The 26,916-nt window shown below is 33.9% G+C and overlaps 1 long non-coding RNA gene across 2 annotated transcripts; it reads right to left on the bottom strand.

Annotated features, from left to right (window-relative positions):
• Positions 1-4,899: 4,899 nt before the first annotated feature.
• On the bottom strand, positions 4,900-26,674 carry LOC138697166 (uncharacterized). Of its 2 annotated transcripts, none has more exons than XR_011331549.1 (3): positions 25,880-26,674; positions 13,783-13,952; positions 4,900-5,079 (listed from the first exon to the last, which is right to left on the bottom strand). It is a non-coding gene; the product is annotated as an uncharacterized lncRNA (long non-coding RNA). The 2 variants fall into 2 exon arrangements; XR_011331548.1 differs by lacking the exon at positions 25,880-26,674 and adding an exon at positions 15,144-15,815.
• Positions 26,675-26,916: the final 242 nt, after the last annotated feature.

Here is a 26,916-nt window from a genome sequence, read left to right as displayed (position 1 = left end):
GCACTTAGTACATAGAACCAAGGACCCGGGTTCAATCCCTGGCGCCGGAGCGAATTTTTCTCCTAAAATATTAAGTGTCAATATTACAGATAAATTCTGTAGGACAAATTAACATATCTATAATATTTATTTAACGACCCTCGCAACTGCAGAGGTTATATCAGCGTCACTGGATGTGCCGGAATTTTGTCCCGCAGGAATTCTTTTACATGCCAATAAATCTACTGACATGAGCCTGTCGCATTTAAGCACACTTAAATGCCATCGACCTGGCCTGGGATCAAACCCGCAACCTTGGGCATCGAAGGCCAGCACTATACCAACTCGCCAACCAGATCGACCCTGAAACAGATCCTTGTATTTTATTTATTTATAAGATCTGCACAACAATATGATGTGAAACATAATTAGTATAACATTTTCTTCCTGCCAGCGATGTAATATTGTGTTATGCATACATAGTGCAATAATATAATGTAAAATTATATGAAACATTATTATTATTATTATTATTATTATTATTATTATTATTATTATTATTATTATTATTATTATTATTATTATACTTACAGTCGGCTATATATGCTTATATTATTGTATATAGGTGCATGGCAGTTATTTAAATATGTTGATGTGATGCCATTTTACATGTATCTAGAAAAAGGATAAATTAATTTTGTACTGGTACATCATTTATTAAACCACCTAAAAATAAGACATGGAATGTGATAATGTTGCTTATACGAAACTATATTAGGATCTAACCTGTCAAAACGTGGAATGATAGCATATAAGTGGATGAAAAAATAAGACATTATTAGTGTCGTAATAACTTCACTGGTTACACATACTGAACGTAATTATTTTAACATGGAAGGACTAGCAAATAATTTGAGCTAAAATATTGTAATTAAAATGCAGATTATTAAAACTTCAATGCAGAAAATACATCACTGGGCAGGAAGAAGACAATATTACTTTAATTACGTTTCACATTGTACTGGTACTGCTGTGTAGAGCTTGTGGATTTTAAAGTTACTGTTTAAACATGTTATATTATACATATTCATATACAGTATTGTGATTGGACGAAACACAACTGTGAATAATAAATTTGTAACTCATTCCTGGTCTTCTCACTGCCTGATGTCAACTGCTCAGACATGCACTGAAATGCAGTCTTTTGTTCCACATTGTGGAATTCTCGTGACGTAGAAGGATGAATAAAACATATAGCTGTCACTTCTTCTCTTCTCGGTGATTAACTTAAATAAACTTCTATCCGTGCATACTATATAAGTTTATACTGTAAGTTCAATGCTAGAACTGTAGGTATCTTACCTTGAAAAAAAAAAAAAAGACATGGATATAAAATTAATCATATTTAAGTGAAAGTGTGCTTTCAAGATTACAGTACTATAACATCATCCTACTTTATACGAATCCAGAGTTTCATTTACTGTTATGGAAGTTGCAACTTCAAGGAAAAGAAACGGAAGAAGATGAGATGATTTTCTTGCAAGCTGCAGAGGCATATAAACTTGTGGAAGGAGAGGGAAAAAAGACAATAACTAGGAATCGAAAATAAACTAAAAGATTTTATGAAGAAGCATGACCAGAACTAGCAAAAGAAGGGCACAAAATTACAGAGACAAAATAAAACAATGAGTGCTCACATATTAGATATCAAAATTAAAACTAAGCTAGAAGCAGAAATACTCCATAAATACAGTAGCATGCAAATTAATCCGAACAACGTAATTACTTATGCAAAAACACTCAAACGGGATAAAAAAAAGGATCTAAGACATACCTCAGTAATCTATGTGGCCTCCCTTGTTCCTAATAACAGCTCTGAGACGATTTGGCATGGATTCCACTGATTTCCCTCAAATATTCTTCATTTCTTCATCGCGAAACCATACAGCAATGAGGGCAGAAATCATCTTCTCCTTTGTAGAACAATCCATTTTTTGCATTCTTCTTTTGCAAATTGACCACAAGTTCTCATTGGGGTTGATGTCGGGTGAGTTTCCTGGCCAGGGGAGTACCTGAATATTCTTCTTGTTGAAGAATTCTGTAGTATTTCGAGACGTATGGCATGGTGCCAGGTCTTGTTGGAACACACCTCTGCCATCCGGAAATGATTTTTGCAGCTGGGGTACGATTCTGGTTTCCAATAAGTGAATATATTTGTCAGAATTCATCATTCCCTTGATAGGTATTAATGCTCCAGGCCCTTCATGTGTAAAACAACCCCAAAACATTACTTTAGGGGGGTATTTGGGTGCTTGTTGGAGATGAGCTGCTGTTACTTTTCGGATCCTTTCCGTACGTAAGAAACACGGTGGCCGTGGACCTCGAAATGAGACTCATTGGAAAAAAGTACATTCTTCCAGTCATTCACTGTCCAGTGTTGATGTAATTTTGCCCACATTAAGCGTTTTTTGCACATAACAGGGGTTAGCAGTTGCTTCTTAATAGGCTTATGAGCTCTTCGTCCAGCTTCCAAAAGCCCACGCCGCACTGTTGTGACGTGAATATTCGCCCCAGTGGTAGCCATTAACTCGCGGGTTAAGTCGACAGCAGTTAGTCTAGGATTTAATTTACTTTTCCTGACAATTAAACGATCATGTGCAGGTGAAGTATTCCTTTTCCGGCCACAGTTTCCTTTTTTCTGGGATGTGATGGATCCAGTCTCCCTGTATCATTTTATGATCGAATTAACAGTAGCCAAACCGATGTGACATTCTGCAGCAATTTGCCTCTGTGTCATAGAAGAATGCTCTGGTAATGTTATAATTTTAGACCATTTTCGTGGAGTTGTATCCATTTGTGAAGACGACAGAATGTACACAGAATTGCAGTATTAAGTCTTCAACACAACTGAAATGCTTATAAGTACAAAACGACAGGCAAAATGTCACATATTATAAAAAAAATAATGACAGACCTTCAACAATGGAATTACACGTACTACAGATGTCAATTAAAGCGGTATGAGCAGCTGTGAGGCCAACAATGACAGAAAATGTAAAAATATGTCGTGTTCAGATTAATTTGCATGCTACTGTATAATCAGAAATCGCAAGGAAAAAAATGAGCAGAAATAAATAAACTTCGGAAGACATACAGCCTAAAACCCAGAAAGGAAACCGTAGCTATTTTCAGGCTGAATACAGGATATGACTGCCTTGCATCACATCTTTGCAAAATTGGAATTTACAAGACAAAAGAATGTCCACTGTGCAACATACTGTCGGTGACTCAGGAGAAGACGAGAGCGGACTGAGGAGGAAAGGATGTGAACAGATAATGTACGACAACACGGGCAATATTTGTACTGCAGTAAGCGAAAACATTAGGTCTCCTTCTGTTCAACTTAGCTTTAATTTCCATACGCATTGTTACTCATGTTTCCTGCACGAGTAATAACCTGGCTACTGGGATGCTTATCTGAGCGATGTTTATAATAATCAGCAGTGATAGTCAAGAAGGTCACATTCTTTCTGCTCGTCTTCTCCTGAGTAAAGGACAGTACCAGGATCATCAATGAACAAAGAACATCTGCTTCAATGCACTAAACTGAAGAAAGAAGTGCAACAGTGTAGAAATTTGAGAGCTCTGTGCTTGGAGGCAAGAAGCAAATGGGTTAAGTGATCCAAAAAGCACCATTGAAGAAAAACAACAACGGATTTTATTAAGTGTAGCCAATATTATATTATATTATATTACATTATAATTATATTATATAAAAAATGTGTTGATAATGGATGTACACCGTTAAGTAAGTTTTTAATTTGTTATGGGGGCTCTTGAATCTCAGGAGGAACAAATTTTATTTTACAACAGCGCAACATAATCTGCTTGGCTCATCACCCAATTTTTTTGCATTGCATTTAATGCATATGTATTTTATGTATTTTAACACGATTCAATTGAGCATAGTTAAAATTTGGATTATAAAATAATGGAATGCTAAGCTAACATATTATTACTGCATACTAAATCAATACACTCTTGTGGTTCGTTAATTCTCTGAGATAAACATTATTTTAAGAAATACAGGAAACGAATACACAGAATAGCCTATCAAGTTGTTTGTGCATAAGAAGCTATTTTAATCTTACCTGTCCTCAATTCACTCCGAAGTTACTGTAATAACATTATAGCATTATGTCCATATAGAGAAACTACACTTTCCAATGGTGAAATAATAATTAATTACACAAATCGGTTAATTTAGCTTCCGATATTACTTCATACAAACACAGAAACATTCTCTGTAGGCTATAATTCATAGCTTTCGATTGTTGTTGACCAAGGCCCCTTATAGACGAATTCATTTGTTTATTTCATTACACCACCTTAGATGGCAGTTATTTTAATTTTGAAACTCATTTATCTCATTAAATATAATAGGAGCCAAGCATTAAAACTCTTATTACAATCTAAATTTTCAGATAAAAGAAAAATAGCTAGATCATAAATGAAGCCAAAACATGTCACAAGGAGTTAAGGTGTGAGGAAGAAAAAGGAATGTCGGTGTGGTATTATTGCTGCTGTTGGTGATGACAATGTTAACAATACCGGTAATAATAATAATAATAATACTAATAATAATAATAATAATAATAATAATGTAAAAATATAAAAGTCATAACACAATTCTTCAATACTTCGATTTAGTTATGCAGAAAAATAACTGTGAGAGGTGCGATGGACCGTTGTACTTCAAGTTCCCCCCCCCACCCCCATAGAATTATGTTTTATATGGCGTGGTCGAAGTGATGGGATCACCATACCTGATGTATATGTATAATATACAAATTGTGAGAGAATGCAATGATGTTTACAGTGTGCACGAATGAGAAAGAAATCTAGTTTCATAATATTTATTCAATTGATGAAGCTTACAACTACAAATAAAGAAATATACACAAATCAAGAGTTATGTATTTTTAAATTTAGAATAACGTTATATGTTTTTTTGGGTTCTCAGTCGTCCCTTCTTTCTCTTCTGGTTGGCTTGCTGCTTTTATTTCACTGATTTGCCAACCATTTTGATTTTGTGACCATCTGAAAATTAAATTAATTAAATTGTATATTTATAAATATTTTTTATAATTCAAATATTAATTTTTTTTAAACGATACAGGCATTCATCACCTACGATTGTTTTTTTTTTTTAGTTTGTTGAGTTATGTTTACCCATTTCTAGAGGTTGCTGCTGCACACAATCTAATATTCACAATCAAATTGTATATAATAATATAATAATTCGCTATTTTCCCACAAATGTAATCTCTTTTGACAACGTCCCTGTAATTCTTTAAATACTAAGCAATGAAAATTTAATGAAGTGCCTTATCCTCTCCAGTAGCTATGTCGTGGGAGTCGGGAGCTCATACATATTCCATATTAGTTATGTATTGTAAGGAACACCATCTTCTTTAATATTTCATAAGACAAGACAAAGTAAAGTTAGATCAGATTGTATCCGAACTGAACATCATAGCCAGCCCATGTTTCTGTAATGATTCGCATCAAACATGGATGTCAACAGGAACATTTGTCAGAAGGGACACTTTATAACTTAACTTTGATTGACCGAGAAACAGCACGGACTAATGTAAGATAAAATCTCAAGTACGTAAATTATTACAAAACAGCATATTCCTTGTACAAATTGAAGTTTATATACAACTGAGTCAGAATGTTCTAATATCTTCTTTTCATTAATTTTATTATTTTATTCTTATGAAAGAACTGCAGATTGAACCGATTACGGAATACCTACAGAAATACGGACAAAACTGGAGATCACATGTCATCAGAAACAATTATTTTATTCTTATAATAACAATAATAATAATAATAATGGTTTATTTTAACTGGCAGAGTTAAGGCCATTCGGCCTTCTCTTCCACTCAACCAGTGCGATACAAAAATACAAAATTACTATATTACTAAGGAGCAAAACATAATTAATACAATTCAATACAATACATAACAATTCTTTTACCTTCCCAACACTCCAATGAAATAATTATGTACTAATAATAACATTAATAATAATAATATTCATACCTATATATAATTAAATCATTAAACTCGATTATGATTATAATTACAACTTCAATTTGTCTGCGTCAGTAAGAAATTGTTTAGCTTTGTCTTGAAGGTAGTTATTGTCTGAAAGAACTGCAGATTGAACCGATTATGGAATACCTACAGAAAGACAGACAAACCTGGAGATCACATGTTATCAGAATGCCTCGTTCTAGAATTCCACGCCAAATTTTAAATTATCATCCTGTGGGCAAGAGATCCTTGGGCAGACAGTTCAAGCATTGGCAAGAGACCGTAACGGGCCACTAGGCCCAATACATGCAAGGATGATGATGATGATGATGATGATGATTCTTTTTTCTCTGTATTTTTTTCTATCTGTATTTATATTTTTCATTTTCACTGTCTACCTACCTTTAGTTCTTTCTTTATTTTTATTTTTTTTTCTTCAAGTGTCAAATTAATAAAATGTTATGAAAAATTCATTATCTGACGTCACTTGCTTAGCAACGGATCAATCTCTTACATTATTATGATGGAGAAGGAAAGACCTCTAACGAGAAATTCCAAATTGTAGAATTTGATACACCTCCACAAATGCTATTGCTTTGTATTTTGACTTTGCTTTGCAAATGTTTTGAAGTATAGTCCCGTCGCTCTAATTTCCGGCAGCCAATCACATTGCAGATCGGCTACATTTAAACGTGTGCGTCTTGTGATTCACTGATGAAGACGTTAAGTATTTCCTAAGGCTGGATAAATACTTAATATAATCGCCCGCCATTTTGGTTATTTCATTGGCGTTCGCAGGAAGCACACGAGGACGTTATTTGCTGCTCAATTATTTGCTGAATTACAGTGCGTTTGATTTATTATCATAGGAGCTACGACATGATAATGTTTAACGGTGTAGCAAATAGATTCCTCATGTGGTTACTCGGCAACGAAAGAACAAAAATGGCGAACGATACTACCTACCTAGACTTTATAGAGCCTTCACTTCCTAAGATGTAAGCAAAGAGGAGGAGTCACGCTGGGAATAACAGCGTCGCGACTATAGTATCATCTACTCAGCAAAATTGTCAATTGATTTTGCTTTTTCTTTTGGCTTACGCCTTTTAATTTTGCTTTTGCAATATTTCTGACAAGATTACCGCTCCATGACTTCTTCGTCATGCTGATGAGAACCGAATAGTTCGAAACCAGGGATTTGCAAACTGGGTAAAAAAATTTCGTTTCATTTTGTGTATCACAAGCCAAAAGTCTTTAGAAAATTCAGAGACTGCAAAGGATAATACCAAATGCAATCAAAGGATTAAATCTTTGGCAATGATCCGCGAAAATACAAACTTGTTTTAGAGAGTGTAAACTCTTTGTGTGATTACAAAAATTCTGCCGACCACTACTCTAGGACAGAGTGGAGAAGGAAAGATCTCTAACGAGAAATTTCAAATTTGTAGAATTATAATGGTGTTTGCTAGAGGAATGTACTTACTTGCGTGAGTCACTGTATATGTATTTCTCTTATCACAGACACATACCAATAGCTCTCCATCAAACCCATTCAGGTGAACCACAATAATTCCATTGTAAATACTTGTACAAATATATATGGTACATATTCAATGTAAAAATAAAGAACAAATAATAATCATCAATAATAGGCCTACAACACATAAATTGCATTAAATTTATTTTACTCTCTATTTTATTTCCAATCCTTATAAATAAGAACTAATTCTTTAAAAATCTATATACGGTAATCATTACATTAACAGCCAATTCAGAGCATAAACATGTTTGCTTCAGCTTACTTTTGTGAATCTTTATTCTCAAACATGAACTTCGTAAAGAATAAATAATGTAGAACTAGGCTGATGAACATTTGCAATCGTGTTTAATTCAATCTTATCAGTTACTGGTATTCATCAAATATCAAAACTATTGTTAAAGAATGTTCCTGTATAGTTTCACACTGAGTAACTACAGTATATATTAGCCTAATAACCTTTAGTTGCTCACAAAAAGCTCAATAGGCCTCTTTGCAATATTTTATTTTTGAAAGTGTTTAATTCTACTGCGTCAAACTTTTTTTTTTTTTTTTACTTATGCAAAGTTAATTGAATTTCCCAACAATAAAAAAAAAAGAGTGTGGTAATTGTGATTATTATAGTGGTAGATCATTTCAAAATGTGAAAACTTCTCAGTAGATCTCAGAGCTTCGAGGTGACTGTTGGTTGCCAACATTTTTTTAAGAAAATACGAGAGATAAAGGAATTGACAAATTGTTCAGTTAGTAAAAATAAGTTTACATTTTGGTAATCATCAACAAACAGTCCAGGATCTATAGTCCTGACGCTGTTATTTCCGGCGTGAATCCGCCTCTTTGCTTACGTCTTAGAAAGTGAAGGCTTTATAAAGTCTAGGTAGGTAGTATCGTTCGCCATTTTTGTTCTTACGTTGCCGAGCTACCATACGAGGAATCTATTTGCCACACCGTTAAACATTATCATGTCGTAGCTCCTATGATAATACATCAAATGCAAAGTAATTCAGCAAATAATTGAGCGGCAAATAATGTCTTCGTGTGCTTTCTGCGAACGCCAACGAAAGAGTTAAAATGGCGGGTGATTATATTAAGTATTTATCGAGCCTTAAGAAATGAATCAGCGAATCACAAGACGCACATGTTTAAATGTAGCCGACCTGCAACGCGATTGGCTGCCGAAAATTAGAGCGACAGGACTATAGGCTTGTCACTTTGGTATGTAAGCTTAACTGAAGAGCATTTTGAGACAGATTTTGTGTTGAGTGAAGGTAGGCGCTCACCGGAAATAATTTGTTTGATGCATTGGGATTTGTAATACAGTATCGCTCACTTGTCTGCATTTCCGAATTATTATTATTATTATTATTATTATTATTATTATTATTATTATTATTATTATTATTATTATTATTAGGGCTATTATTATATACAAATCTGTGAGCACAATAATGTGTCTTGATTAATAGTCAAATATAAATGAAATAACATCAAAACATAATCATAAGTAATTATCTCATAAAATTACCACACAAACAAATAATTAATCATCAGATGGTTGTAATTTACTGCTAGAGTACATTAATTCATTGTAGTGTTCTGAACTGAATCTGGAAATAAAATAAATAGTTCTGCAACTTAAACTCTAGAGAACATACCCCGATTGATTCAATATTTTTCCAATCTCATCCATATCTTGTTTTTTTCATATTACATTGCTATAATCCTAATTTGATAAACTGTAAAGCTCTTCATACTGTTGGGCTAAGAAAATAAGCTTCGTGTCATCCATTTAATTTATACCTTCAATATTACTGCGATTGGAATTGGAGTCATTGCAATCAATATAATTTTCATGACATTCTTTATTTCGATCTTGGCCCATACGGACATCTGTTTAGAATTCTGGACGGAATCCGATCATGCGGACAGAGGCATTACGGTTGGGAAAAACCTCGGAAAAAATCAAACCAAGTGATCAGCACATGCTGAAATCGAACCCATACCCAAGTGCAACTCCGGATCGGCAGGCAAGGGCCTTAGCTGACCGAGCTATGCCAGTAGCCTATGATGATGATGATGATGATGATGATGATGATGATAATAATAATAATAATAATAATAATAATAATAATAATAATATATCTAAAACTGGTTTAACAATGTGTACGCAAACTCCAGTGCCCAATATCACAGTTTTTTAAAATAATAATAATAATAATAATAATAATAATAATAATAATAATAATAATAATAATAATAATAATAATAACTGATTTTCCATCGTTGAGCCTAATTGTCCATTTCCTTCTCATTAGACATTTAAATGTAGCATGACTCTTTAATAAAGGGTTAGCGAGACAACTAAGTTAATATAGTACAAACAGTAAACAAAGAACTTACTTAAGCCTGTTCACGCTCTGTAAGATGGTACACCTTCACTTTTCTGATGGAACTTGAACTCGGGTCCACTACTGGTATATTTGTAACCGGAAATGCTATTACATGCGCTACTAGGAGCAGACAATATAGTAATAATAATAATAATAATAATAATAATAATAATAATAATAATAATAATAATAATAATAATAATAATAATAATAATAATAATTGTACGAAATCGAAATATAAAAATTGGAAATTTATCTTTTGAAGAGGTGGAGAAGTTCAAATATCTGGGAGCAACAGTAACAAATATAAATGATACTAGGGAGAAAATTAAACACAGAATAAATATGGGAAATGCCTGTTATTATTCGGTTGAGAAGCTTTTGTCATCGAGTCTGCTGTCGAAAAATCTGAAAGTTAGAATTTATAAAACAGTTATATTACCGGTTGTTCTTTATGGTTGTGAAACTTGGACTCTCACTTTGAGAGAGGAACAGAGATTAAGGGTGTTTGAGAATAAGGTGCTTAGGAAAATATTTGGGGCTAAGAGGGATGAAGTTACAGGAGAATGGAGAAAGTTACACAACACAGAACTGCATGCATTGTATTCTTCACCTGACATAATTAGGAACATTAAATCCAGACGTTTGAGATGGGCAGGGCAAGTAGCATGAATGGGCGAATCCAGAAATGCATATAGAATGTTAATTGGGAGGCCGGAGGGAAAATGACCTTTAGGGAGGCCGAGACGTAGATGGGAAGATAATATTAAAATGGATTTGAGGGAGGTGGGATATGATGATAGAGACTGGATTAATCTTGCTCAGGATAGGGACCAATGGCTTGCTTATGTGAGGGCGGCAATGAACCTCCGGGTTTCTTAAAAGCCAGTAAGTAAATAAGTAAGTAAGTAAGTAAGTAAGTAATAATAATAATAATAATAATAATAATAATAATAATAATAATAGAATAATATTATTTATTAGCAGTCAGCAGACTTGTTTTTTTTTCCTTGGTTATTTAACGACACTGTATCAACTACGAGGTTATTTATCGTTGATGAAATAGACTTGTTGCAGTACAAGTTTCTGACATTGTAAAAGTCTTAGGGCCTTATTCATAGACATTTTTAGCGCGGGCTTCCGGTGGATGATCAGCGAAACTAACGTTTTTCATATTCATAAACCAATGTTAGCGATATGAATAATTCGTCCCTCCTCTAGCAAAGTCGGGGCTAGTTTAGCACGCTCGTAGCGGGGCTAGCGAAATGTCTATGAATAGCACCCTTAAAAATTAAATATTAATAGATTGAAATTTTATTATACAAAATAATTAAGAATAACAGGTACAATTACTAGGTGCAATCTCATCATGCTGTGCAAGTGATACGAGGCATTAATACAAGCCTTCATGTAAAATGGTTCACGAAGTACAAACAGGAAATAAATAAATTAGTAGTGTGTGAATGAGAAGGAAGCGTGGGTTTATAAATATTTAGGTGCTCCATGATGCACGACAATATGAAAGAAACATGTAAGAACAAGTTTCAACTAAGACTGAATCTAGTTTCGACTGCGTAAATTAATTTAAACTTGTTCACATCCAGTTTGTTATATAGAAGAGTAAACCAAGTAAATTGGAAAAAGACATATTATGTCTGACTTATGATAGTTCTTGTCAGATATCCACTTCGATCCTAAATGGTTAATGGTTGTTTTAAGTTTTATCACTGTATGATTGCTTGGAATTGAAAACTAATACAATATTATATCTAATAATAATTGCTTGCTATAGCTGTGTGTTTCAATTTTTCTGTTCATCATGGCTCATTATCTGTTAAGATTGTCATCTTATTTAAAGTAGAACACAGTAATTTTGGGAAAAATATTTCACTAGATTTTATTATCCTGAAGGGGAAGGGTGATTCATAATCAGGCTTATATTTACGCATTGGTCACATGAACAGAAAATTCATAGGAGCGGTAAAATTTTGAGAGAGAAAAAAACAATCGAACCAGACTCAGGAGCATTTGAATCATTTGATTATACTAAGAATAGAAAATTATCTGATTGTGAAATTTAACTTTGAGAATGTGATACTAATAACAAGGCATGAAGTAAACCATTCACACCCACTAAAATCTTTGTTGCCTGATTGATTAATTTTGTTGCTACTGTTATGTTACATTGTTTGTGGTTTTATTTATTTATTTTATTTTATTGGGTTATTTTACGATGCTGTATCAACATCTAGATTATTTAGCGTCTGAATGAAATGAAGGTGATAATGCCAGTGAAATGAGTCCGGGGTCCAGCACCGAAAGTTACCCAGCATTTGCTCGTATTGGGTTGAGGGAAAACCCCGGAAAAAACCTCAACCAGGTAACTTGTCCCGACCGGGATTCGAACCCGGGCCACCTGGTTTTGCAGCCAGACGCGCTGACCGTTACTCCACATATGTGGACTTGTTTGTGGTGATCAGTATGTATTTTCTATCCTGAATTTTGGATACACTGCAATCAGCATGACACTTGATTAAGAACAATATTCCTAATCTGGTTGATGTCATCACTTCAAGGTGATAGGCTGATGGTCAAGAGCTCTAGACCAAGGAGCAATTGCAGAAGCATTTCGATAGATCGAAAATAAATCGGAAAATGTTTAAACACGCCCCAATGCAGTTGATAGGGGGAAATAACATAAAATGTCAGTTAATTTATTAAAAATATATCCATATAAATTCAGGTTTAGTTTAAGAGGACACCACTGAAAACCATGAATATTTTCCAAGAAAAAAAATTATTGGCTCTTTCACTTCTTTAGAATACCGTAATTATATATTTTCATATCCCAAATGAATTTAGTTCAATTCAGATTACAAATATGTTTAGATTTTTTAAAATTAAGGCTGTAAAGGGGCATGGCATTCAAAGAGCTGTCAAAATTATTTTTTCATCAAAGAATTTCTTTTTACAAATTTCTGATTACAAATCTAGTAACTTTTTGTTCTAAAGTTGGCTCCCTGAAGTTACTAGATGAATGTAGTGGAGGAGAATTTTAATTTACATAAAATATATTCATTTTACTTTCAAATCCATTTGTCTTGATTCAATACCAACTTTTTTTATGCCAAAATCTAATCAATCTGAATTAAATGTTTACTGCAAGTTTTTATGAGGTAGCTGCATGCTTCTATGCATTTATTTTGTAAGAAATGCTGCTAGTTTATTTTATTAATATTTTTTTGTCGTGAATTATAACAAAAATAACATTTTTAAAATTTCAAAAAATATTTTTAAGGTGAACATATAAGATATTTTATAAAATGAATGCATAGAAATGTTTATCTATGTCTTGTGAATGTAACCAAAAGAAACGAAGCTTAGAAATTGAGATCTTCTACTAAAAACTTGGATTTGAAAATATTTCTAAAAGGAATAGAAAAAAAATCAAGAATCAAAAGGTAAAAACATTTGGGAGTTCAAAATTTGGATTTTGTTAGTCCTTTACACAGTAAACATGCTCTCAAAGTTTGGTTGAAAAAAATGACTAGGAAAAAAGTTGTCATTTTTAGTAGAGTGTCCCCTTAAAAAATGCACTTTCGACTGGGAGTGAATTTGTGTATAGTTTAAAAATAATCTTGCGCTTTCTCTGGCATTAATGTAACAAAATTAATAATTATATGTTGGTAAACACAATAAGCAATCTCTAGTTTCATAAAGTAACTGACTACCAGCTGTTTAGAGGAAAAGGGAGTAGACTATAAAATATACTTTTTCTTTCTCCATGGCTCTTCAATCCATGAAGATTCTTGGCTTCCATGACGATTTTGATTCATGTCTTTCTGCCATCTGTCATCCTGAATGCCTTCGTTTATCCAGGTGTCCTTCAAAGATTTTCTCCACACTCCTACTTTTGTCCTTTCGGTGTACATTAAAATGTTCTGGAAAATTTAAAAATGAAACACATTTTAATGTTAATAATTACTGTAATGAAATGATAAATGTGAATATTTTTGCAATATCAGTCTCTCAAAGTTGCTTAAGCAATGGCACAGCCAGAAATTTAAGATTGGAGAGGGACAGGTTTTGGGAACATCACTTGGCAAATTTGCCTGTAACTTACATGCAATATATTTAAAAGATAATATAGTATGTAACAGGATCTCATTGACAAACTTTGAGGAATGATAGATCATACAGAAAGGATAATTTCTTATTAAAGAACATATATGCAATAGCACGTCTTCATGAGTTATGCATCCTTTATAGAAATGCATTCTGCATCAAGCATTTTGCCATAACTGTACGCCATAAGTCCTTATTATCTTTTTTTACATTGTAGTAAGTTTGTTTAATTTTGTTGTTCTGTATAGTGCTCCTTCAGTTCATCTTATCATCCAACAAATTCAAAGCAACCCTGCCATGCTCGACAGAGTTGGTCGATCAATGCATGGAAAATTTAATTGCATTGCTGAAAAAAAATACTGGAGATCTGACTTTCTGGATGAGTAACTCCCTAAGGACATGTCATCGAACATATGGTTCCTTTAAAGTTTGTCAGCAAGATCATGTTACACCCTACATTATTGTTTAATACTATGAAATTTAAAATCAATTTAGATTCCTCAAACGTTTTTATAAAGTAAAATCCATTCTCCATCATTGCAGAGTGAATACATAGATGCTCACTCTAAATAAATCTAGTTATTGTTTGTTTTGAGAATTGTAGCTTCATAATTTCTTTGAAGATCATTGATCAATTTAAAACAACCTGTCAGCAGAAATATAAAATATTTATTATTCTAAATATTGGTAATTGTCGGTAAAATAATCAAACAATATTTTCCTTTCTCGCAACGCCAATGGTGGATTGTTTCTTTATGGTTTTAATCTAATATAATTTTAAAATATTTCTTGAAAAATGGGTGGGAGGAGGTTTCAGCCCGGTGAGACCTACCCCCACTTACGAGACTTTGGTTAAGTAAATGGAAATTGCATTTTTACTATAGATTTTACGGTTTCTACTTTTTTTTTTTTTTTTTGGTACTTTTACCTCCACCGCAACTTTAGAAGCAAATATTCGACCGAAAGAAATGCGTTTCAGCATTTATCTTTCCCTTCATCTAACTCACCCTGACCTTGTCACAGTCCTCGAGCACTTGTACTTTGGTCCAGGGTAAACACTCGTCTTTATTCACACGTAATATTGTTGCAGTTTTGGTCCAGGGAAAATAGTTTTTATTCACACGTTGTTTTACTGTGTTACCATCTATGAAATGAAAGGTTAGAAATAATGTTGATAGATCGCATTGAAGGAAATTTTCGTTGGCTATGCTAGCAGACGATTCTTTACTGTATAGCAGCATTGATGGTCGTGCAGCAAATGTAATGTTAGTTTAACGTTTTTTTTTTTAATTAATAAAGGAAAACAAATAAGAAATCGCTAGATTATATCCCAGATTACATATAAGAGATTGCTTAACCTTATAGGCTTTGACGGCAACAACTTTTATCTGTTTCACTATACTGCTATCTAGCTACTTGCATGGAGCAACTGTACTTCCATCTAGCGGTCATTCCAATCGACGATGGCGATCCTGGTGGTTGTTCTCTTCCAGATGTTACCGTTTTTTAACATGGAGTTGGCCAATCTGTTATATATTTATGTGATCAGAAGTTATATGTGTAAGAAAGTGGCGGGGCAGGTTCTCCATCGATGCCTTAATATATAATTTGTAATTTTGTATTATCTGTGTCCATTAACACTTATCAAAAACCTATCTCCTTGTGCTTGCGCGCGACCATCTTTTCGTGTCAGGTAGTGTTGTCAACATATACGTAACTCTGGGATTTCTTCAGTTTTTTTTTTTCGCTTGTTTGAAGTGAGATGTGTTGGCATGCATGATATTTCAATTTTTAGCGCGAGTTCACCAGTTGTAGCGTCGTCTTGATTGTTAGCTGTCGGTATTTCTGTGATTATAATATTATTGTGTGATGTGTGCTGTTGTTCGTAAGATTATAGTGCCGATTATAGTTATTTAGCGAATTATAAATTAATCCAATGGATGATTTAGTGTGTTCTTCCTCCATATATCTTTTTTTTTCTATGGAAAGAAGACAACAAATATAATGTGTTGAACAGACGTTGGTTGACTTATCACCAGTGCTCAGTTTGGAAAAAATGTGTAGTAATCAAAGTGTTAGTTCTGGCTGTGTGACAGTAGTTATTTCCAAAAGGTTTATTTTTGGCAATGTTTACTAATCGGCGTTAAAAAGGGCACTTGAAACTAATGTATATTGGCGTGGCAAATTTGAACAATATTACATTATCATTTCGCAGGCACGAATCTTTTTAGAGCATATGAAGAATTCTGTCGGGTTCAAAGAGCTGGAAAAATACTCGAATAAAATTGCAGATGCATTAGAGAAAGCTTACAACTGCATATTAATGTACCTAGTACAAACATTAAGGTGAGTTTTATTTTAATTGATAAAGTAGTTTGAAGTGGGAAACAGTAGTAGAAAACTCGTTTCTTGGTGACATGCTTCCCCCTCCTTTAAACTGGAAAGGATATTCAGAAGTAAATGAAATTATCAATCTGTTGAGCCGCAAATCTGTTAATATTAAGACTGAGAAACCAAAGCTTGTTGACTTTTTTCATTTTTATTTTTTTGCGCCATCGCTTATCCAGTATAGTTTTGTTATCGAAATTTGTAGTTCTCTTTGTTGCCAGCAGATGCCCATAGTAATACTAATCCAATGTTAGTAATGAAATTGAAGATGCAGTCCTTTTACTTGAGAAGTGTGTAATTAAATAATAATTTGTGTGCAGCTACCAGTATACATTAAGTAGCCGAGAGTACACATGCTGGATAATGTAAGTTTATATTGACATTATTATTAAGATAATTGAAGTTAAATATTAAAACGTCCAACCTGTGGAGTAACGATCAGCGCGTCTGGCTGCGAAACCAGGTGGCCCGGGTTCGATTCCCGGTCGGGGCAAGTTATCTGGTTGAGGTTTTTTCCGGGGTTTTCCCTCAACCCAATATGAGCAAATGCTGGGTAACTTTAGGTGGTGGACCCCGGACTCATTTCACCGTCATTATCACCTTCATCTCATTCAGACGCTAAATAACCTAAGATGTTGATAAAGCGTCGTAAAATAACCTAACCTACTACTACTACTACTACTACTACTACTACTACTAATATTAAAACTAAGAACAATGATCAAGTATCAAATATATTGCGTAAGACTCATAGATGCAGCTAACCTTGACTTGTTACATTATAATTTATTTAGTTGAATGGTTGTTTTTTATTGACACCGTTTATCTAAGACATCGTTGACGTCAATTAGTATACCAGGTAACACAGATAATGTAATTCAGAGATGGAACACATTATTATTATTATTTATGACGTGTTGTAAAGAGGACTGCCCTCATTGTTACGGAACTATTACGTAGACCTACTAGCTCTTTCTTTTCTAGACTATACTATCTATAGTTTGATAAATTAAGAAATAAAATTCAACTAACTTAGAGAAATCTAGAAAAAAAGTACACACAATAATATATAATTGGTATTAAATTAGTTGTTCATAATTCAGTTTACTTATGAATTAAGGAAACAAGAGATGATATAATATTAGGCTATGCATTATGTCTGTGTCTGTCAATCCTTCCTAAAGGTTTCGTTATGCATGAACTCATTTTCTTAAAACTTATTCCTCATGTAATAATCATGAATGACATCTCAACGACATACGTCCGGTCTCTTATATATACAGAATGATTTACGAAGTTATATCTGTACTTATGGAACTTATTGTTGACGTCATTAAAAATAAGAAACGACTTCAGAATACCGCGTAAGTACAGTACATATCAGCCAGGATCTGTCAAAGGATTATGTAATGGATATACGTAGGCCTACTTATTTCATCACAAGTGTTATGTCCGGAAACTGAAAACTTATATATATATATGTGTGTATATATATATATATATATATATTATGCGGAACTATACGTGAAAATAATTAAAAAATGATAAATTTCTCTTGATAGCTAGTTTGTGAGATGGGAAGGGAAAATCAAGTTAAAAACATAGGAATGCTGTGGTTTATACAATATACACTAAAATGTTAAAGTCTCGTCGAATTATAATAATGAATGACTATTGGTATTAGGGTACTAATGAAAAAGTTTAGATTAAATGTACACTGATATGAAGAGTATGAAGTACAGTATAGGTAAGAAATGGGTTTTTATGTTGTAGTTGTAATAGTATGGGTTAGGTTAGTTTCTATCTGATACTTTTCCAATTCACTGCGGGCTAAAGCAGGGAGATGCACTATCACCTTTACTTTTTAACTTCGCGCTAGAATATGCCATTAAGAAAGTTCAGGATAACAGGCAGGGTTTGGAATTGAACGGGTTACATCAGCTTCTTGTCTATGCGGATGACGTGAATATCTTAGGAGAAAATACACAAACGATTAGGGAAAACACGGAAATTTTACTTGAAGCAAGTAGAGCGATCGGTTTGGAAGTAAATCCCGAAAAGACAAAGTATATGATTATGTCTCGTGACCAGAATATTGTACGAAATGGAAATATAAAAATTGGAGATTTACGAGTATCCTTCGAAGGGGTGGAAAAATTCAAATATCTTGGAGCAACAGTAACAAATATAAATGACACTCGGGAGGAAATTAAACGCAGAATAAATATGGGAAATGCGTGTTATTATTCGGTTGAGAAGCTCTTATCATCCAGTCTGCTGTCCAAAAATCTGAACGTTAGAATTTATAAAACAGTTATATTACCGGTTCTTCTGTATGGTTGTGAAACTTGGACTCTCACTCTGAGAGAGGAACATAGGTTCAGGGTTTTTGAGAATAAGGTGCTTAGGAAAATATTTGGGGCCAAGCGGGATGAAGTTACAGGAGAATGGAGAAAGTTACACAACACAGAACTGCACGCATTGTATTCTTCACCTGACATAATTAGGAACATTAAATCCAGACGTTTGAGATGGGCAGGGCATGTAGCACATATGGGCGAATCCAGAAATGCATATAGAGTGTTAGTTGGGAGACCGGAGGGAAAAATACCTTTAGGGAGGCCGAGACGTAGATGGGAGGATAATATTAAAATGGATTTGAGGGAGGTGGAATATGATGATAGAGACTGGATTAATCTTGCACAGGATAGGGACCGCTGGCGGGCTTATGTGAGGGCGGCAATGAACCTTCGGGTTCCTTAAAAGCCATTTGTAAGTAAGTAAGTAAGTTGTAATAGTAGGCCCTAGTGATAGTAGTACAAGAGGCTAGAATTAGCCCTCTTGTTGTAGTAGTAATAGTAGTAGTTCTTGTTTGTTCACCATATAAATTTTTACAAATCTTGGCTTCATCAAGCTTAATTCTAGGTCTTAATCTAGTTTCTAATCATTAGAGCTGTGGCTTTGCCCTTTTTGCCTATTTTGTTCCTTTATTCAAAGCTAAAGACTCTTTAATTAATTTATCCATTATAGAGGCTTAGGATTAGGATATGGAAGTTCTATAGTGCCTAAAATGGCCTATTTAGGTGATGAGTGCCTATTTCTGGAATTGAAGGCTACAAAATGCCTATTTCGGTCTTTTAACTTTTCATAATTTAAAATCAGTGTTACCTCGATTCCATTATCAATGAGGGAAGGAAGAAAGGAGTATGATTGAAGGAGTATTGTGGGTAAATATTGTGCCTGGTGTTTAGCGCGTTTCTACGGCAAAGAAAATCACGCTGTTTTAACACTGCGTCATAGTCAGTAGCTAAGTTTCTAGCATATGGCATGACTGTTCTCTTGGAGATGTTATTAAAACAGCAGTTCATTGTAGTCTGTTTCATTTCATATTCTCATTATTATTGAGAGTCTTGTGAACCAAACAAGTGAGATTGGTACAGAGAATATTATTTAAGCCGAAACAACGGGCAAAACGAGCATTGTCTTTTTTTTAATTTATTTATTGGTCCTAATTATGTCAGGTGAAGAATACAATGCGTGCAGTTCTGTGTTGTATAACTTTCTCCATTCTCCTGTAACTTCATCCCTCTTAGCCTCAAATATTTTCCTAAGCACCTTATTCTCAAACACCCTTAACCTATGTTCCTCTCTCAAAGTGAGAGTCCAAGTTTCACATCCATACAGAACAACCGGTAATATAACTGTTTTATAAATTCTAGCTTTCAGATTTTTTGAGAGCAGACTGGATGATAAACTCTTCTCAATCGAATAATAACAGGCATTTCCCATATTTATTCTATGTTTAATTTCCTCCCGAGTATCAAACTATTTTGCGCAACTACTAAATGTACATAGGCCAAATAGAAATGATCGGGACGAAATTGAAATACAAACTGCTGAGCCATTTATACCTGAACCCACACTTTCAGAAGTCGAAATTGCGATAGAAAATCTGAAAAAGTACAAGTCTCCAGGTATCGATCAAATTCCAGCAGAATTAATACAAGAGGGTGGAAGTGCATTATATAGCGAAATTTATAAACTTGTAGTTGCTATTTGGGAAAAGGAAATTGTACCAGAACAATGGAAGGAGTCCATAATTGTACCTATTTTTAAGAAGGGGGACAAAACCAACTGTGGTAACTTTCGAGGAATATCACTTTTGTTGACGTCGTACAAAATTTTGTCCAATATTCTTTTGAGAAGATTAGCTCCGTACGTAGAAGAAATTATTGGGGATCATCAGTGCGGTTTTAGGCGTAATAGATCGACTATTGATCAGATTTTTTGTATTCGACAGATAATGGAGAAAAAATGAGAGTATAAGGGTACAGTACATCAGTTATTCATAGATTTTAAAAAGGCATATGACTCGGTTAAGAGGGAAGTATTATATGATATTCTTATTGAATTTGGTATTCCCAAGAAACTAGTTCGATTAATTAAAATGTGTCTGAGTGAAACATAAAGCAGAGTCCGTATAGGTCAGTTTCTATCTGATGCTTTTCCAATTCACTGCGGGCTAAAGCAGGGAGATGCACTATCACCTTTACTTTTTAACTTCGCTTTAGAATATGCCATTAGGAAAGTTCAGGATAACAGGCAGGGTTTGGAATTGAACGGGTTGCATCAGCTTCTTATCAATGCGGATGACGTGAATATGTTAGGAGAAAATCCACAAACGATTACGGAAAACACGGAAATTTTACTTGAAGCAAGTAAAGCGATCGGTTTGGAAGTAAATCCCGAAAAGACAAAGTATATGATTATGTCTCGTGACAAGAATATTGTACGAAATGGAAATATAAAAATTGGAGATTTACGAGTATCCTTCGAAGGGGTGGAAAAATTCAAATATCTTGGAGCAACAGTAACAAATATAAATGACACTCGGGAGGAAATTAAACGCAGAATAAATATGGGAAATACCTGTTATTATTCGGTTGAGAAGCTTTTATCATCCAGTCTGTTGTCAAAAAAATTTTAAATCTTATAAAACAGTTATATCACCGGTTGTTCTATATGGTTGTGAAACTTGGACTCTCACTTTGAGAGAGGAACATAGGTTAAGGGTGTTTGAGAATAAGGTGCTTAGGAAAATATTTGGGGCTAAGCGGGATGAAGTTACAGGAGAATGGAGAAAGTTACACAACGCAGAACTGCACGCATTGTATTCTTCACCTGACATAATTAGGAACATTAAATCCAGACGTTTGAGATGGGCAGGGCATGTAGCACGTATGGGCGAATCCAGGAATGCATATAGAGTGTTAGTTGGGAGACCGGAGGGAAAAAGACCTTTGGGGAGGCCGAGACGTAGATGGGAGGATAATATTAAAATGGATTTGAGGGAGGTGGAATATGATGATAGAGACTGGATTAATCTTGCACAGGATAGGAACCGATGGCGGGCTTATGTGAGGGCGGCAACGAACCTTCGGGTTCCTTAAAAGCCATTTGTAAGTAAGTAAGTAAGTAAGTAAGTATCATTTATATTTGTTACTGTTGCTCCCAGGTATTTGAATTTTTCCACCTCTTCAAAGGATACATTTCCAATTTTTATATTTCCATTTCGTACAAGATTCTGGTCACGAGACATAATCATATACTTTGTCTTTTCGGGATTTACTTCCAAATCTATCTCTTTACTTGCTTCAAGTAAAATTCCCGTATTTTCTCTAATAGTTTGTGGATTTTCTCCTAATATATTCACGTCATCCGCATAGACAAGCAGCTGATGTAACCCGTTCAATTCCAAACCCTCTCTGTTATCCTGGACTTTCCTAATGGCATACTCTAGAGCAAAGTTAAAAGTAAAGGTGATAATGCATCTCCTTGCTTTAGTCCACAGTGAATTGGAAACGCATCTGACAGAATCTGACCTATACGGACTCTTTTGTACGTTTCACTGATACAATTTTAATTAATCGAACTAGTTTCTTGGGAATACTAAATTCAATAAGAGTATCAAATAAAACTTCTCTCTTAACCGAGTCATACGCCTTTTTGAAATCTATGAATAACTGATGCACTGTACCCTTATACTCCCATTTTTTCTCCATTATCTGTTGAATAAAAAATATCTGATCAATAGTTGATCTATTACGCCTAAAGCCACACTGATGATCCCAAATAATTTCATCTACATATGGAGTTAATCTTCTCAAAAGAATATTGGACAAAATTTTGTACGACAAAAGTTATATTCCTCGGAAGTTACTACAGTTAGTCCCCTTCTTAAAGATAGGTACGATTATGGACTCCTTCCATTGTTCTGGTACAATTTCCTTTTCCCAAATAGCAAGTACAAGCTTAGGCCTATAAGTTTCGTTAGATAATATGCTTCCACTCTCTTGTACTAATTCTGCTGGAATTTGATCGATACCTGGAGACTTATAATTTTTCAGATTTTGTATCGCAACTTCGACTTCAAAAAGTGTGGGTTCGGGTATAAATGGCTCAGCAGTTTGTATTTCAATTTCATCCCAATCATTTCTATTTGGCCTATGTATATTTAGTAGTTGCCCAAAATAGTTTTTCCATCTGTTCAATATTGAATGAGAGTCTGCAAGTAAGTCACCATTCTCATCCTTGATCACGTTTACCCTTACTTACTGGCTTTTAAGGAACCCGGAGGTTTATTGCCGCCCTCACATAAGCCCGCCATTGGTCCCTATCCTGAGCAAGATTAATCCATTCTCTATCATCATATCCCACCTCCCTCAAATCCATTTTAATATTATTTTGCCATCTACGTCTCGGCCTTCCCAAAGGTCTTTTACCCTCCGGCCTCGCAACTAACATTCTATATGCATTTCTGGATTCGCTTATGCGTACTACATGCCCTGCCCATCTCAAACGTCTAGATTTAATTTTCCTAATTATGTCAGGTGAAGAATACAATGTGTGCAGTTCTGTATTGTGTAACTTTCTCCATTCTCCTGTAACTTCATCCCTCTTAGCCCCAAATATTTTCCTAAGGACCTTATTCTCAAACACCGTTAACCTATGTTCCTCTCTCAAAGTGAGAGTCCAAGTTTAACAACCATATAGAACAACCGGTAATATAACTGTTTTATAAGATTTAAGATTTTTTTGGCAACAGACTGGATGATAAAAGCTTCTCAACCGAATAATAACAGGCATTTCCAATATTTATTCTGTTTTTAATTTCCTCCCAAGTATCATTTATATTTGTTACTGTTGCTCCCAGGTATTTGAATTTTTCCACCTCTTCATAGGATAAATTTCCAATTTTTATATTTCCATTTTGTACAATATTCTCGTCACGAGACGTAATCATATCACGTTTACCCTTAATATTTTTAAATATCGTATTCTGAAATACGCTCTTTCCAGAGCTAATTTCATTTCTGACATTAACTGTGCAGTTGTTATACAGTTTAACATAATCGAATTAGTTGTTATACAGTTTAACATAATCGAATAACATCGATTAATGTCACCAATCTTATGGTAATTTATTTTTCACAAATTATTATGAAAAAGTTATTTCGCATTTTGGGACTATTTCTGATAATTAGAGACCGGATTTTAAAGGGAATCCCCCCTTTTTTTTTATTTCAACATGAAGCGTGAAATAAGTAATTACGATATCCAAAACTATCTTCCACCAACCAAATTATGCGGTTTTGACTTCCCTTTTTTCTCCTTTTTTTAAAAACATCTCTTATTTTGTTCCTTTTTTGGCAGAATATCGCAAACATTTAGATAATTTCTTATATTTTTTCCGATAGGCCTATAACTTCCTGAACAAGCGAAAATAAATATCATTCTTCTCCTGATTCCAGACATTGAAAAAATAATAAAGTGTGCTGATTTAGAGTTCAAGATAAAAAGGAAATTTTCACCTCTGGTTTCAATTGATGTTGAGCGATCATTTGCTGTTTATAAATACATTTGCATTTAAAGAGGCAGAATCATATTGAAACATTAAAATGTTGAATGTGATCAAATACAATACTTTCCTTATGTTGTGAAGCGATAAATATAAGCTTGTGTGTGCTATGTGTATCCATGAATGTGCTGAAGTGTGTTTTCAATTAAAATAACGCCCTTTTGAGGGAGTAATATAGTCCTTTTTTGAAGTCCTTTTTTGACCATATCAAATACAACACTTTCCTTATATTGTGAAGAGATAAATGTAAGATTGTGTGTGCCATGTATATCCATGAATGTGCTGAAGTGTGTTTTGGGGAGTAATAGAATCCTTTTCCAAGTCCTTTTTTTTGGCTATAACTTTTCCTTTTTTTGTCCTTTTTTGATGAAAAATTTTTCCTTTAAAATCCGGTCTCTACTGATAATATTTTAATCTTTACAAAACTAATATTTAAAAGTGATATAAATATTAAAATATAAGTGATTTATAATGTAATTCAAATTATAGTCTTTTATTTCTGAATAACTATTAGTAGTGTGAAATCAGACCCTTGAAGTGGAAATTGTAATAGTAATATACGTTACAAGAGCGGTATGTTGACGTTTTCATGTTCGAGGAAAAGATTGAAAAAGCGAAACGTAGTTGAGCTTTTCTAATTTCCGAGAACATGAAAACAAACATACCGCTCATGTATCGTACATTATTTTGTGCGAAGATCGTTTATTACATACCTGAAAGAGGAATTTCTAATTAGTTGCAATGAAATCTCCATGTTGGTTTCTGTTTAATGACGGCAACTTCGGAAAACCAAAATATCTTTCTTCAACATTGTTGCTATAAAATGTTTTCTGTGTTTACTATACTCCAGCAGGCCGTGTTATACGTCTGTCTTTCCCCCCCCCCCCCCCAGTCTATAAATGCGAACTTAAAACAAACGGTAAGGTTATGTAATTATTTATTTTTCATTTTAATATTTTAACAATATTATTTATATAACATATTGCAGCAATAACATCGGCATCTGGAATCTTGTTGATTTTTTCACGGCTTCCTTAATGTTACTTGTATCAGGAATGCAATAAGTTTCGTGGAGTAGTAGACTTTACTTAATTTTTGCAAATATTTAAAGACAATAATTAACATTGCAATTTAGGTGAAATTGCAGTGGTAAGTTTCCAATTTATAATTATTACTATGTTAAACGTCTCTAAAAATAATATGTTAAAAGCCTAAAGAAGTAAAATGAATGTCGCGCTTAAGCGGTAAGAAGAGGGAAATTGTTATGTGTGTTAAGTTGGGAATACTGAATGTGGTATTTCACACTTACCGCGTATTGGTTCTGTGCGGAAAACAAGCAAATACGCACGATCTCGCACAAAAATAATTGGTTCTCGTAGCAAAAGAGATTTAGAACTAGTGACTGATAGTCTTTTAATAGAGAGAGATCCTGCCTACCTGCACTTTGTGTGATGTTTTGTGATGATTCTTCTGTGTGGTGGTTGAAACTTTGATGAGAAACACAATCGAAAAGAAAATCCGGTAGATACCGATTAATTTCTCAGAACAAATACTTTTACTTTGATAGGAGCTGTAAGTTAGTTTATACACCGTAACAAAAACAACTTCGGAAAGTAATTTGCTCAGATTTGGAATAAATCGCACTTCCGTGTTGTTTATTTTAAATTAAGGTCCAGTGTTCATTTGCGAAAAAAATATTATATTTTATGCACATAATAATCCTGATATACATACTCGTAGATACTGGTTGTGAACAAAATCCGTTTAATAATTCAGAAGAAATCACTACATATAAACAGACGGCATACAAAAAAATACTTTCTCGATATCGAGAGTGCTGAAATTGTGTATTTCTACGAATCACTCTGAATTTATTTCTTTTTGCAGCGAAAAAGTAAAAAGTTCTATGTACTACTTCTTTCACAAAGTCATATCTCTTTTTGATACAGTACATTCAGAGTGGCAAAAACACTGATGCATATGCCGATTTCCACTTCCTTCCCTCAGAAAATATCCTCGACTCAGTGATCTCATGGCTCTCGCATACTTTATAAGTTAAATTCTAACACCTCTGCATTGTAATTAAAAAAATTACGTGTATGAAAAATTATTTTCACGACTGACTGCGTAAAAGATGAGGGTTTTTGTAACTGTTCAGAAACTATTTCACCTGTGAATGTTTTACTTAGTGATATGATTTGCTTTAGTTAAACTTAGCACCAACAAACACGAAGTACGAATCAAGACTGAATTGCATTAAGAAGAGACAAGACAGAGAGAATACTTTTATTATGTTGCGCAACTCAGATCCCATCTGTTCTGTCGAGGAAATTATCGCATACTACAGAGAACAAGGAATATAGACAATATATCCATATAACATTACAGGAAAATTTACAACCTTATTATTCGTTTCATATTATATCATCATATGTACCATACAACCTACAAACAAGGCGACATTCGTAATTCAG

The sequence above is a fragment of the Periplaneta americana genome, chromosome 3 (genome assembly GCF_040183065.1).
Source record: "Periplaneta americana isolate PAMFEO1 chromosome 3, P.americana_PAMFEO1_priV1, whole genome shotgun sequence".
Classification (NCBI taxonomy): Eukaryota; Metazoa; Arthropoda; class Insecta; order Blattodea; family Blattidae; genus Periplaneta; species Periplaneta americana.
The sequence above is the reverse complement of the archived record's forward strand: the minus strand, read 5'-3'. Positions and strand labels throughout refer to the sequence as shown.